The sequence below is a fragment of the Pimephales promelas genome, chromosome 25, assembly GCF_988280905.1.
Source record: "Pimephales promelas chromosome 25, fPimPro1.hap1.1, whole genome shotgun sequence".
Taxonomy (NCBI): Eukaryota; Metazoa; Chordata; class Actinopteri; order Cypriniformes; family Leuciscidae; genus Pimephales; species Pimephales promelas.
In genome coordinates, this window is record NC_142793.1 from 7,911,954 (window position 1) to 7,926,430 (window position 14,477).

The window sequence follows — 14,477 nt, forward strand, 5'->3', positions numbered from 1 at the left end:
ACCCTATAAACAAACCAGAACACCCCAGCAACCATCTGGCAACATCCTAGCAACCACCATTAACACCCCAGCAATCGCCTAGCAACACCCTAGCAACCACATAGCAACACCATAGCAACCACCCAGAATACCCCAGCAACCGCCTAGCAACACCCTAGCAACCACCCAGAACACCTTAGCAACCACCCAGAATACCCTAGCAACCGCATAGCAACACCATAGCAACCACCCAGAATACCCTAAAAAAAACACCTAGCAACCACCCAGAACACCGTAGCAACCTCCCAGAACACCCTAGCAACCGGTTGGATTTAGCTCTTAACTAATAAATTCTTTTGTAATATAATGTAATATGATATAAACTAATCAATGTGTTTATATTGTTTGAAACCTTTTGAGGACCCTTTTACCATAACAATATAAACTTCTAGAGTCCATCTGATGTTGTATTAGCTATACATGGGTCAATTTTTGACCTATGTAACACATTTATGGCACATTTCCAGAAGAAATTGTGAAGTACTGCTTGCAGTGGCAAATCTCACCACCCGGTTGCTAGGGTGTTCCCGGTGGTTGCTACAGTGTTCTGGGTGGTTGCTAGGTGGTTGTTAGGGTATTCCGGGTGGTTGCTAGGGTGTTGCTAGGGTGTTCTGGGTGGTTACTAGGGTGTTGCTAGGTGGTTGCTAGGGTGTTCTGGGTGGTTGCTTGGGTGTTGCTAGGGTTGGTTGCTTGGTAGGGTGTTGCTAAGGTGTTCTGGATGGTTGCTAGGTGGTTGCTAGAGTGTTGCTAAGGTGTTCTGGGTGGTTGCTAGGGTGATTTAGGTGGTTACTATGGTAGTCTGTGTGGTTCCTATGGTGTTTCTAGTGGTAGTGTCCAAATTACTATAGAGTTTTTATAATGTTTTTGGCAATATATCATTATATATCATCAAAAGGAGCCCATAAGTTTTTCAGAAATAATTTCAATAGGTCAGATGTGGAAAATTCTATATGGCCTAGGAACCATCAAAAGGAGTCTATGAGTATGTAGAAAGTTCAAGATCAAGTACACATGGGCAAGAAATACAGTCTTTAGGTCAAATATCTGTCTGGCTAAAATAACATGATAAGAGGTCATTCTGTATAGTATCCTGATTTTCAAAGAACACCTTAGCCAGAAATATGTTCAGTAGTTAAAATAAGGACTCTTGTATGGCTTCAGTAACATCAAAAGGAGTTAATGAGTATGTTTAGAATGTTCAAGATCAAGTACTCGTGGGCCAGAACTATATTCAGTAGGTCAAAAAGGAACCTCATGTAATATCAGAAGGAGTCTAAAAGTTTTTCTTGTTTAAAAACTTTTGAGGACCCTTTGACCAGACATGAGTTAAATACTTAAGATATTGACATTCTATATGCCTTAAGAAGCATCAAAAGGAGTCTATGAGAATTTATACAAAAAGTTCGAGACCTAGTATTCGTCGGCAAGGAATATGTTTGTGGGTCAATGAGGAACCTCTAGGCCTAGAAAGCAGTCTAAGAAGTAGCATAAGAAGTAGTCTATTTTTTATGTATAGAAAGTTCAATATCAGGTACTCGTGGGACAGATATATGTTCAGTATATGTTCAAATATCTTCCTGCTCATAAAACATCATAAGTAGTAAATATCAATGTATAGTAACCTAATGATATAGTAACCTATGTTCAGTAGATCAAATAGGAACCTTTGTATAGCTTATCATCAAAAGGTGTCTAATAAGCTTATATTGCTTAAAAACTTTTGAGGTCCCTTTTACCAGAAATGAGTTCAATAGCTATACTATGCACTGTAAAGCTCATGTGTTGTTTTTTCGTCTGTGCACAAATAAATTAGTTTGTAAAATAGAAATGCATGCAAAATCACGTTATATCTTTTCATTGCAACGAGGAACAAGTTAGATATGTCATGCAATGCGACGAAACACATCTCAGGTGTTTTCTTTTCATTGCACAGAGGTTAGTTAAAGCGTGCATATGCATAACGAGGAACAAGTTAGATATGTCATGCAATGCACTGAAACCCATGTTAGGTGTTTTCTTTTCACTGCAGAGAGGTTTTTGCGTGGATATGCATAACGAGAAACAAGTTATATCTATAATGCAATGCAATGAAACACATCTTAGTTGTTTTCTTTTTATTACACAGAGGTTAGTTATTACGTGCATATGCATTACGAGGAACAAATTAGATATGTCATGCAATGCACTGAAACCCATGTTAGGTGTTTTCTTTTCACTGCAGAAAGGTTAAATATTTGCGTGCATGCATATGCATAACGAGAAACAAGTTATATCTATCTTGCAATGCAATGAAACACATCTTAGGTGTTTTCTTTTCATTGCACAGAGGATAGTTATTGCATGCATACATAACGAGGAACAAGTTAGATATGTCATGCAATGCAATGAAACACATCTTAGGTCATTTCTTTTCATTGCACAGAGGTTAGTTATTCCGTGCATATGAATAACGACTAACAAGTTAGATATGTCATGTAATGCACTGAAACACATCTTAGGTGTTTTCTTTTCACTGCACAGAGCGAGTTATTGCGTGCATATGCATAACGAGAAACAAGTTAGATCTGTCATGCAATGCACTGAAACACATCTTAGGTGTTTTCTTTTCACTGCACAGAGGTTAGTTATTGCGTGCATATGCATAACGAGGAACAAGTTAGATAGGTCATGGAATTCGATGAAACACATCTTAGGTGTTTTCTTTTCATTGCACAGATGATAGTTATTGCATGCATACATAACGAGGAACAAGTTAGATTAGGTCATGCAATGCATTGAAACACATCTTAGTTGTTTTCTTTTTATTGCACAGAGGTTATTGCGTGCATATGCATAACGAGGAACAAGTTAGATATGTCATGCAATGCAATGAAACACATCTTAGGTGTTTTCTTTTCATTGCACAGAGGTTAGTTATTCCGTGCATATGAATAACGAGTAACAAGTTAGATATGTCATGTAATGCACTGAAACACATCTTAGGTGTTTTCTTTTCACTGCACAGAGCGAGTTATTGCGTGCATATGCATAACGAGAAACAAGTTAGATCTGTCATGCAATGCACTGAAACACATCTTAGGTGTTTTCTTTTCACTGCACAGAGCCAGTTATTGCGTGTATATGCATAACGAGAAACAAGTTAGATCTGTCATGCAATGCACTGAAACATCTTAGGTGTTTTCGTTTCACTGCACAGAGGTTAGTTATTGCGTGCATATGCATAACGAGGAACAAGTTAGATAGGTCATGCAATGCGATGAAACACATCTTAGGTGTTTTCTTTTCATTGCACAGAGGATAGTTATTGCATGCATACATATCGAGGAACAAGTTAGATTAGGTCATGCAATGCATTGAAACACATCTTAGTTGTTTTCTTTTCATTGCACAGAGGTTATTGCGTGCATATGCATAACGAGGAACAAGTTAGATATGTCATGCAATGCAATGAAACACATTTTAGGTGTTTTCTTTTCATTGCACAGAGGTTAGTTATTGCGTGCATATGCATAACGAGTAACAAGTTAGATATGTCATGTAATGCACTGAAACACATCTTAGGTGTTTTCGTTTCACTGCACATAGCGAGTTATTGCGTGCATATGCATAACGAGAAACAAGTTAGATCTGTCATGTAATGCACTGAAACACATCTTAGGTGTTTTCTTTTCACTGCACAGAGCGAGTTATTGCGTGTATATGCATAACGAAAAACAAGTTAGATCTGTCATGCAATGCACTGAAACACATCTTAGGTGTTTTCTTTTCACTGCACAGAGGTTAGTTATTGCTTGCATATGCATAACGAGGAACAAGTTAGATAGGTCATGCAATGCGATGAAACACATCTTAGGTGTTTTCTTTTCATTGCACAGAGGATAGTTATTGCATGCATACATAACGAGGAACAAGTTAGATAGGTCATGCAATGCATTGAAACACATCTTAGTTGTTTTCTTTTCACTGCACAGAGCGAGTTATTGCGTGCATATGCATAACGAGAAACAAGTTAGATCTGTCATGCAATGCACTGAAACACATCTTAGGTGTTTTCTTTTCACTGCACAGAGGTTAGTTATTGCGTGCATATGCATAACGAGGAACAAGTTAGATGTGTCATGCAATGCAATGAAACACATCTTAGTTGGTTTCTTTTCATTGGACAGAGGTTAGTTATCGTGTGCATGTGCAATGCAATCCTAAAGCAAAAGCATTGCAAATCTCTTCGTTGCACAAGGAACAAGTTAGTGTGTGCATTGTTAAGCGATCGCTCTTTTGATGTTTTCTCGTCAAAACAGAAATTAATTAGTTGTAGAATGGAAGTGCATGGAAAAGCACACGTGTTTTATCTTTTCATTTCATTGCAAAGAAAAATAAGTTAGAAAATGTAAGAATTGCAATGAAACAACACACGTTATCCAGTCAAAGCAGAAGGAAGGGTTTAGTTCTTGAATGCAATAAAGTGCATATTACATATATGGTATTTTTGATGCACAACGTTCTTCATTGCACAAAGCAACGAGTGTTGTTTTATTGCAATGCATAAAATATCGAACTTGTTCCTCATTGCAATGAAAAGAAAATGTATGCATGTGCTTTCGCATGCATTTCTATTTTACAAACTAGATTGTTTGTGCACAGACAAGAAAACATCACGTTATGCCTTTTCATTGCAACGAAGAACAAGTTAGATTGTTATGCAATCCAAGGAAACTAGATATTAGGTGTTTTCTTTTCATTGCACAGAGAAACATGTTAGTTATTGCGTGCATATTCTTTAATGCACAACGTTAGACGTTAGATGTGTTTTCGTTGAAGAACGGAATGAGTTAGATTTTGAATGCGTTCCTCTGTTGCACAAAGGAACGAGTAAGTTATTGCATTGCACGACCGCTCAAGTGATGTTTTTTCGTCAGTGCACAAAAGAATTAGTAGTAGAATCCATGCGAAAGAGTCAAAGGGTCTTCAAAGGTTTTAATAAATATTAACTTATTGACTTTTGATGATTTGTAAGCTATAGATAGGTTCCTTTTTGTCCTAGTGAACATATTTCTGGCTCACGGGTACTTGATTCTAAGCCATAGAGAAGTCCATATCTGACCAATTGTACTAATTTCTGCTCTATGTTTCCTCAAATGTTTTTAAATAATATCAACTGATAGACTCAATCTGAGTTAATTAATTAATCTCATAAAACAATTAATTCATTAATTTTTAGAATTAATCTATCCATCTCATGATATTATTTCAGCCAGAAAGATATTTGACCTACTGAACATATTTCTGGCCCAAAAGTACTTGATCTTGAACTTTCCATACATACTCATAGACTCCAATAAATGCTTCCTAAGCCATGGACAAGTCCATATCTGACCTTTTGAACTAATTTCTGGTCAAAGGTTCCTCAAAAACTTTAAAACGATATAAACTTATAGACTCCTTCTGATGTTATATTACATAGGTCAATTTTTGACCTCCAGGAACACTTTTATGGCCCACGGGTCCTTGGTATGTGGGTTATTATACCGAGAGATTTACTTCTCATGATGTCATTTCAGCCAGACAAAAATTTGACCTACTGAACATGTTTCTGGCCCAAAAGTACTTGATCTTGAACTTTCCAAACATACTCATAGACTCCAACAGATGCTTTCTAAGCCATAGAGAAGTCCATATCTGACCTATTGAACTCATTTCTGGTCAAAGGATCCTCAAAAGGTTTTAAACAATATAAACTTATAGACTCCTGATGTTACATTAGCTATACATAGGTCAATTTTTGACCTTCAGAAACACATTTATGGTCCACGGGTATTTGATGTTTGGGTTAATGTACCGAGAGCTTTGCTTCTCATGATGTAATTTCAGCCATAAATATATTTGACCTACTGAACATATATCTGGCCCAAAAGTACTTGACCTTGTACTTTCCATTCATACTCATAGACTCCAACAGATGCTTCCTAAGCCATAGAAAAGTCCATATCTGACATATTGAACTAATTTCTGGTCAAAGATTTCTCAAAAAGTTTAAAACAATATAAACTTTTAGACTCCTTCTGATGTTATATTAGATATACATAGGTCAATTTTGACCTCCATGAACACATTTATGGCACATTTCCAGAAGAAAATGTGAAGTGCTTGAAGCGGCAAATCTCAGCACCCGGTTGCTAGGGTGTTCTGGGAGGTTGCTACGGTGTTCTGGGTGGTTGCTAGGTGTTTTTTTAGGGTATTCTTGGTGGTTGCTATGGCGTTGCTATGCGGTTGTTAGGGTATTCTGGGTGGTTGCGAAGGTGTTCTGGGTGGTTGCTAGGGTGTTGCTAGGCGGTTAATGGGGTGTTAATGGTGGTTGCTAGGGTGTTGCCAGATGGTTGCTGGGTTGTTCTGGTTTGTTTCTAGGGTGTTCTGGATGGTTGCTAGGCTGTTGCTTGGTGGTTGCTAGGGTGGTCTGGTTGGTTGGAGATTTACTTCTCATGATGTCATTTCAGCCAGAAAAATATTTTACCTACTGAACATGTTTCTGGCCCAAAAGTACTTGATCTTGAACTTTCCATACATACTCATAGACCACGCAATATAACATTCTGATGTTATATTACACAGGTCAATTTTTGACCTCCATGAACACTTTTATGGCCCACGGGTACTTGGATCTGTTGGTTAATATACCGAGAGATTTACCTCTCATGATGTCATTTCAGCCAGACAAATATTTGACCTACTGAACATGTTTCTGGCCCAAAAGTACTTGATCTTGAACTTTCCAAACATACTCATAGACTCCAACAGATGCTTCTTAAGCCACAGAGAAGTCCATATCTGACATATTGAACTCATTTCTGGTCAAAGGTTTCTCAAAAAGTTTAAAACAATATAGACTTTTAGACTCCTTCTGATGTTATATTAGATATACATAGGTCAATTTTGACCTCCATGAACACATTTATGGCACATTTCCTGAAGAAAATGTGAAGTGGAGCTTGAAGCGGCAAATCTCAGCACCCGGTTGCTAGGGTGTTCTGGGAGGTTGCTACGGTGTTCTGGGTGGTTGGTAGTTTTTTTTTTTAGGGTATTCTGGGTAGTTGCTATGGTGTTGCTATGCGGTTGCTAGGGTATTCTGGATGGTTGCTAGGGTATTCTGGGTGGTTGCGAAGGTGTTCTGGGTGGTTGCTGGGTTGTTCTGGTTTGTTTCTAGGGTGTTCTGGGTGGTTGCTATGATGTTGCTTGGTGGTTGCTAGGGTGTTCTGGTTGGTTGGAGATTTATTTCTCATGATGTCATTTCAGCCAGAAAAATATTTTACCTACTAAACATGTTTCTAGCCCAAAAGTACTAGATCTTGAACTTTCCATACATATTCATAGACTATGTAATATAACATTCTGATGTTATATTACATAGGTCAATTTTTGACCTCCATGAATACTTTTATGGCCCACGGGTACTTGATCTGTGTGTTAATGTACCGAGAGATTTACATCTCATGATGTCATTTCAGCCAGACAAATATTTGACCTACTGAACATGTTTCTGGTCCAAAAGTTCTTGATCTTGAACTTTCCATAGAGACTCATAGACTCCAATAGATGCTTCCTAAGAAGCCATAGAGAAGTCCATATCTGACATATTTAACTCATTTCTGGTCAAACGTTTCTCAAATAGTTTAAAACAATATAAACTTATAGATTCCTTCTGATGTTATATTAGCTATACATAGGTCAATTTTTGACCTCCAGGAACACATTTATGTCCCACGGGTACTTGATCTGTGGGTTAATATACCGATAGATTTACTTCTCGTGATCTCATTGAACTCATTTCTTGTCAAAGGTTCCTCAAAAAGTTTAAAACAATGTAAACTTTTAGACTTCTTCTGATGTTATATTAGATATACATAGATCAATTTTTGACCACCAGGAACACATTTAGGGCACATTTCCAGAAGAAAATATGAAGTGGAGCTTGAAGCGGCAAATCTCAGCACCCGGTTGCTAGGGTGTTCTGGGAGGTTGCTACGGTGTTCTGGGTGGTTGCTAGGTGTTTTTTTAGGCTATTCTGGGTGGTTACTATGGTGTTGCTATGCGGTTGCTAGGGTATTCTGGGTGGTTGCGAAGGTGTTCTGGGTGGTTGCTAGGGTGTTGCTATGTGGTTGCTAGGGTGTTTGCTAGGCGATTGCTGGGGTGTTAATGGTGGTTGCTAGGGTGTTGCCAGATGGTTTCTGGGGTGTTCTGGTTTGTTTATAGGGTGTTCTGGATGGTTGCTAGGCTGTTGCTTGGTGGTTGCTAGGGTGTTCTGGTTGGTTGGAGATTTACTTCTCATGATGTCATTTCAGCCAGAAAAATATTTTACCTACTGAACATGTTTTTGGTCCAAAAATACTTGATCTTGAACTTTCCACACATACTCACAGACTATGTAATATAACATTCTGATGTTATATTACATAGGTCAATTTTTGACCTCCATGAACACTTTTATGGCCCACGGGTACTTGGATCTGTTGGTTAATATACCAAGAGATTTACATCTCATGATGTCATTTCAGCCAGACAAATATTTGACCTACTGAACATGTTTCTTGCCCAAAAGTACTTGATCTTGAACTTTCCAAACATACTCATAGACTCCAACAGATGATTCCTAAGCCACAGAGAAGTCCATATCTGACATATTGAACTCATTTCGGGTCAAAGGTTTCTCAAAAAGTTTAAAACAATATAGACTTTTCGACTCCTTCTGATGTTATATTAGATATACATAGGTCAATTTTGACCTCCATGAACAACATTTATGGCACATTTCCTGAAGAAAATGTGAAGTGGCGCTTGAAGCGGCAAATCTCAGTACCCGGTTGCTAGGGTGTTCTGGGTGGTTGGTAGGTTTTTTTTAGGGTATTCTGGGTGGTTGCTAAGGTGTTGCTATGCGGTTGCTAGGGTATTCTGGGTGGTTGCGAAGGTGTTCTGGGTGGTTGCTAGGGTGTTGCAAGGCGGTTGCTAGGGTATTCTGGGTGGTTGCGAAGTTGTTCTGGGTGGTTGCTGGGTTGTTTTGGTTTGTTTCTAGGGTGTTCTGGGTGGTTGCTATGCTGTTGCTTGGTGGTTGCTAGGGTGTTCTGGTTGGTTGGAGATTTATTTCTCATGATGTCATTTCAGCCAGACAAATATTTGACCTACTGAACATGTTTCTGGCCCAAAAGTACTTGATCTTGAACTTTCCAAACATACTCATAGACTCCAACAGATGCTTCCTAAGCCACAGAGAAGTCCATATCTGACATATTGAACTCATTTCTGGTCAAAGGTTTCTCAAAAAGTTTAAAACAATATAGACTTTTAGACTCCTTCTGATGTTATATTAGATATACATAGGTCAATTTTGACCTCCATGAACACATTTATGGCACATTTCCTGAAGAAAATGTGAAGTGGAGCTTGAAGCGGCAAATCTCAGCACCCGGTTGCTAGGGTGTTCTGGGAGGTTGCTACCGTGTTTTGGGTGGTTGGTAGTTTTTTTTAGGGTATTCTGGGTAGTTGCTATGGTGTTGCTATGCGGTTGCTAGGGTATTCTGGGTGGTTGCGAAGGTGTTCTGGGTGGTTGCTAGGGTGTTGCTATGTGGTTGCTAGGGTATTCTGGGTAGTTGTGAAGCTGTTCTGGGTGGTTGCTAGGGTGTTGCAAGGCGGTTGCTAGGGTATTCTGGGTGGTTGCGAAGGTGTTCTGGGTGGTTGCTGGGTTGTTCTGGGTGGTTGCTATGCTGTTGCTTGGTGGTTGCTAGGGTGTTCTGTTTGGTTGGAGATTTATTTTTCATGATGTCATTTCAGCCAGAAAAATATTTTACCTACTAAACATGTTTCTGGTCCAAAAGTTCTTGATCTTGAACTTTCCATACAGACTCATAGACTCCAATAGATGCTTCCTAAGAAGCCATAGAGAAGTCCATATCTGACATATTGAACTCATTTCTGGTCAAGGGTTTCTCAAATAGTTTAAAACAATATAGACTTTTAGACTCCTTCTGATGTTATATTAGATATACATAGGTCAATTTTGACCTCCTTGAACACATTTATGGCACATTTCCTGAAGAAAATGTGAAGTGGAGCTTGAAGCGGCAAATCTTAGCACCCGGTTGCTAGGGTGTTCTGGGAGGTTGCTACGGTGTTCTGGGTGGTTGGTAGGTTTTTTTTAGGGTATTCTGGGTGGTTGCTATGGTGTTGCTATGCGGTTGCTAGGGTATTCTGGGTGGTTGCGAAGGTGTTCTGGGTGGTTGCTAGGGTGTTGCTATGTGGTTGCTAGGGTATTCTGGGTGGTTGTGAAGCTGTTCTGGGTGGTTGCTATGCTGTTGCTTGGTGGTTGCTAGGGTGTTCTGGTTGGTTGGAGATTTATTTTTCATGATGTCATTTCAGCCAGAAAAATATTTTACCTACTAAACATGTTTCTGGCCCAAAAGTACTAGATCTTGAACTTTCCATACATATTCATAGACTATGTAATATAACATTCTGATGTTATATTACATAGGTCAATTTCTGACCTCCATGAATACTTTTATGGCCCACGGTTACTTGATCTGTGGGTTAATATTCAGAGAGATTTACATCTCATGATGTCATTTCAGCCAGAGAAATATTTGACCTACTGAACATGTTTCTGGCCCAAAAGTTCTTGATCTTGAACTTTCCATACAGACTCATAGACTCCAATAGATGAACCTGGCAACCGCCTAGCAACATTAGCACCTAGCAACCACATAAAAACACCATAGCAACCACCCAGAATACCCTAACAACCACCTAGCAACCACACAGAACACCCTGGTAACCGGGTGGTGAGATTTGCCACTTCAGGCTCAACATCACATTTTCTTCTGGAAATGTGCCATAAATGTGTTCCTGGTGGTCAAAAATGTATCTATGTATATCTAATCTAACATCAGAAGAAGTCTAAAAGTTTACATTGTTTTAAACTTTTTTAGGAATCTTTGACCAGAAATGAGTTCAATGACATCACGAGAAATAAATCTATCAGTATATTAACTCACAAATCAAGTACCCGTGGGACATAAATGTGTTCCTGGAGGTCAAAAATTGTCCTATATATATCTAATATAATTGACCAATGTATATCTTATATAACATCAGAAGGAGGTAAAATATTTGTCTGGCTGAAATTACATCATGAGAAGTAAATCTCTCGGTATACTCACCCATAGATCAAGTACCCGTGGGCCATAAATGTGTTCCTGGAGGTCAAAAATTGACCTATGTATAGCTAATATAACATCAGAAGGAATCTATAAGTTTATATTGTTTTAAACTATTTTGAGGAACTTTTCACCAGAAATGAGTTCAATAGGTCAGATATGGACTTCTCTATGGCTTCTTAGGAAGCGTCTATTGGAGTCTATGAGTCTGTATGGAAAGTTCAAGATCAAGAACTTTTGGGCCAGAAACATGTTCAGTAGGTCAAATATTTGTCTGGCTGAAATGACATCATGAGATGTAAATCTCTCTGTATATTAACCCACAGATCAAGTACCTGTGGGCCATAAAAGTATTCATGGAGGTCAAAAATTGACCTATGTAGTATAACATCAGAATGTTATATTACAAAGTCTATGAATATGTATGGAAAGTTCAAGATCTAGTACTTTTGGGCCAGAAACATGTTTAGTAGGTAAAATATTTTTCTGGCTGAAATGACATCATGAGAAATAAATCTCCAACCAACCAGAACACCCTAGCAACCACCAAGCAACAGCATAGCAACCACCCAGAACACCCTAGAAACAAACCAAAACAACTCAGCAACCACCCAAAACACCTTCGCAACCACCCAGAATACCCTAGCAACCACCCTAGCAACACCCTAGCAACCACCCCGAACAGCTTCGCAACCACCCAGAATACCCTAGCAACCACATAGCAAGACCCTAGCAACCAACCAGAACACCTTCGCAACCACCCAGAATACCCTAGCAACCGCATAGCAACACCTTAGCAACCACCCAGAATACCCTAAAAAAACCTACCAACCACCCAGAACACCGTAGCAACCTCCCAGAACACCCTAGCAACCGGGTGCTGAGATTTGCCACTTCACATTTTCTTAAGGAAATGTGCCATAAATGTGTTCATGGAGGTCAAATTTGACCTATGTATATCTAATTTAACATCAGAAGGAGTCGAAAAGTCTATATTGTTTTAAAGTTTTTGAGAAACCTTTGACCCGAAATGAGTTCAATATGTCAGATATGGACTTCTCTGTGGCTTTGGAATCATCTGTTGGAGTCTATGAGTATGTTTGGAAAGTTCAAGATCAAGTACTTTTGGGCAAGAAACATGTTCAGTAGGTCAAATATTTGTCTGGCTGAAATGACATCATGAGATGTAAATCTCTTGGTATATTAACCAACAGATCCAAGTACCCGTGGGCCATAAAAGTGTTCATGGAGGTCAAAAATTGACCTATGTAATATAACATCAGAATGTTATATTACATAGTCTGTGAGTATGTGTGGAAAGTTCAAGATCAAGTATTTTTGGACCAGAAACATGTTCAGTAGGTAAAATATTTTTCTGGCTGAAATGACATCATGAGAAGTAAATCTCCAACCAACCAGAACACCCTAGCAACCACCAAGCAACAGCCTAGCAACCATCCAGAACACCCTATAAACAAACCAGAACACCCCAGCAACCATCTGGCAACATCCTAGCAACCACCATTAACAACCCAGCAATCGCCTAGCAACACCCTAGCAACCACACAGCAACACCATAGCAACCACCCAGAATACCCCAGCAACCACCCAGAATACCCTAGCAACCGCATAGCAACACCATAGCAATCACCCAGAATACCCTAAAAAAAACACCTAGCAACCACCCAGAACACCGTAGCAACCTCCCAGAACACCCTAGCAACCGGTTGGATTTAGCTCTTAACTAATAAATTCTTTTGTAATATAATGTAATATGATATAAACTAATCAATATGTTTATATTGTTTGAAACCTTTTGAGGACCCTTTTACCATAACAATATAAACTTCTAGAGTCCATCTGATGTTGTATTAGCTATACATGGGTCAATTTTTGACCTATGTAAGACATTTATGGCACATTTCCAGAAGAAATTGTGAAGTACTGCTTGCAGTGGCAAATCTCACCACCCGGTTGCTAGGGTGTTCCCGGTGGTTGCTACAGTGTTCTGGGTGGTTGCTAGGTGGTTGTTAGGGTATTCCGGGTGGTTGCTAGGGTGTTGCTAGGGTGTTCTGGGTGGTTACTAGGGTGTTGCTAGGTGGTTGCTAGGGTGTTCTGGGTGGTTGCTTGGGTGTTGCTAGGGTTGGTTGCTTGGTAGGGTGTTGCTAAGGTGTTCTGGATGGTTGCTAGGTGGTTGCTAGAGTGTTGCTAAGGTGTTCTGGGTGGTTGCTAGGGTGATTTAGGTGGTTACTATGGTAGTCTGTGTGATTCCTATGGTGTTTCTAGTGGTAGTGTCCAAATTACTATAGAGTTTTTATAATGTTTTGGCTAACTAAAAGTTTTTCTTGTTTAAAAACTTTTGAGGACCCTTTGACCAGACATGAGTTAAATACTTAAGATATGGACATTCTATATGCCTTAAGAAGCATCAAAAGGAGTCTATGAGAATTTATACAAAAAGTTCGAGACCTAGTATTCGTCGGCAAGGACTATGTTTGTGGGTCAATGAGGAACCTCTAGGCCTAGAAAGCAGTCTAAGAAGTAGCATAAGAAGTAGTCTATTTTTTATGTATAGAAAGTTCAATATCAGGTACTCGTGGGACAGATATATGTTCAGTATATGTTCAAATATCTTCCTGCTCATAAAACATCATAAGTAGTAAATATCAATGTATAGTAACCTAATGATATAGTAACCTATGTTCAGTAGATCAAATAGGAACCTTTGTATAGCTTATCATCAAAAGGTGTCTAATAAGCTTATATTGCTTAAAAACTTTTGAGGTCCCTTTTACCAGAAATGAGTTCAATAGCTATACTATGCACTGTAAAGCTCATGTGTTGTTTTTTCGTCTGTGCACAAATAAATTAGTTTGTAAAATAGAAATGCATGCAAAATCACGTTATATCTTTTCATTGCAACGAGGAACAAGTTAGATATGTCATGCAATGCGACGAAACACATCTCAGGTGTTTTCTTTTCATTGCACAGAGGTTAGTTAAAGCGTGCATATGCATAACGAGGAACAAGTTAGATATGTCATGCAATGCACTGAAACCCATGTTAGGTGTTTTCTTTTCACTGCAGAGAGGTTTTTGCGTGGATATGCATAACGAGAAACAAGTTATATCTATCATGCAATGCAATGAAACACATCTTAGGTGTTTTCTTTTTATTACACAGAGGTTAGTTATTACGTGCATATGCATTACGAGGAACAAATTAGATATGTCATGCAA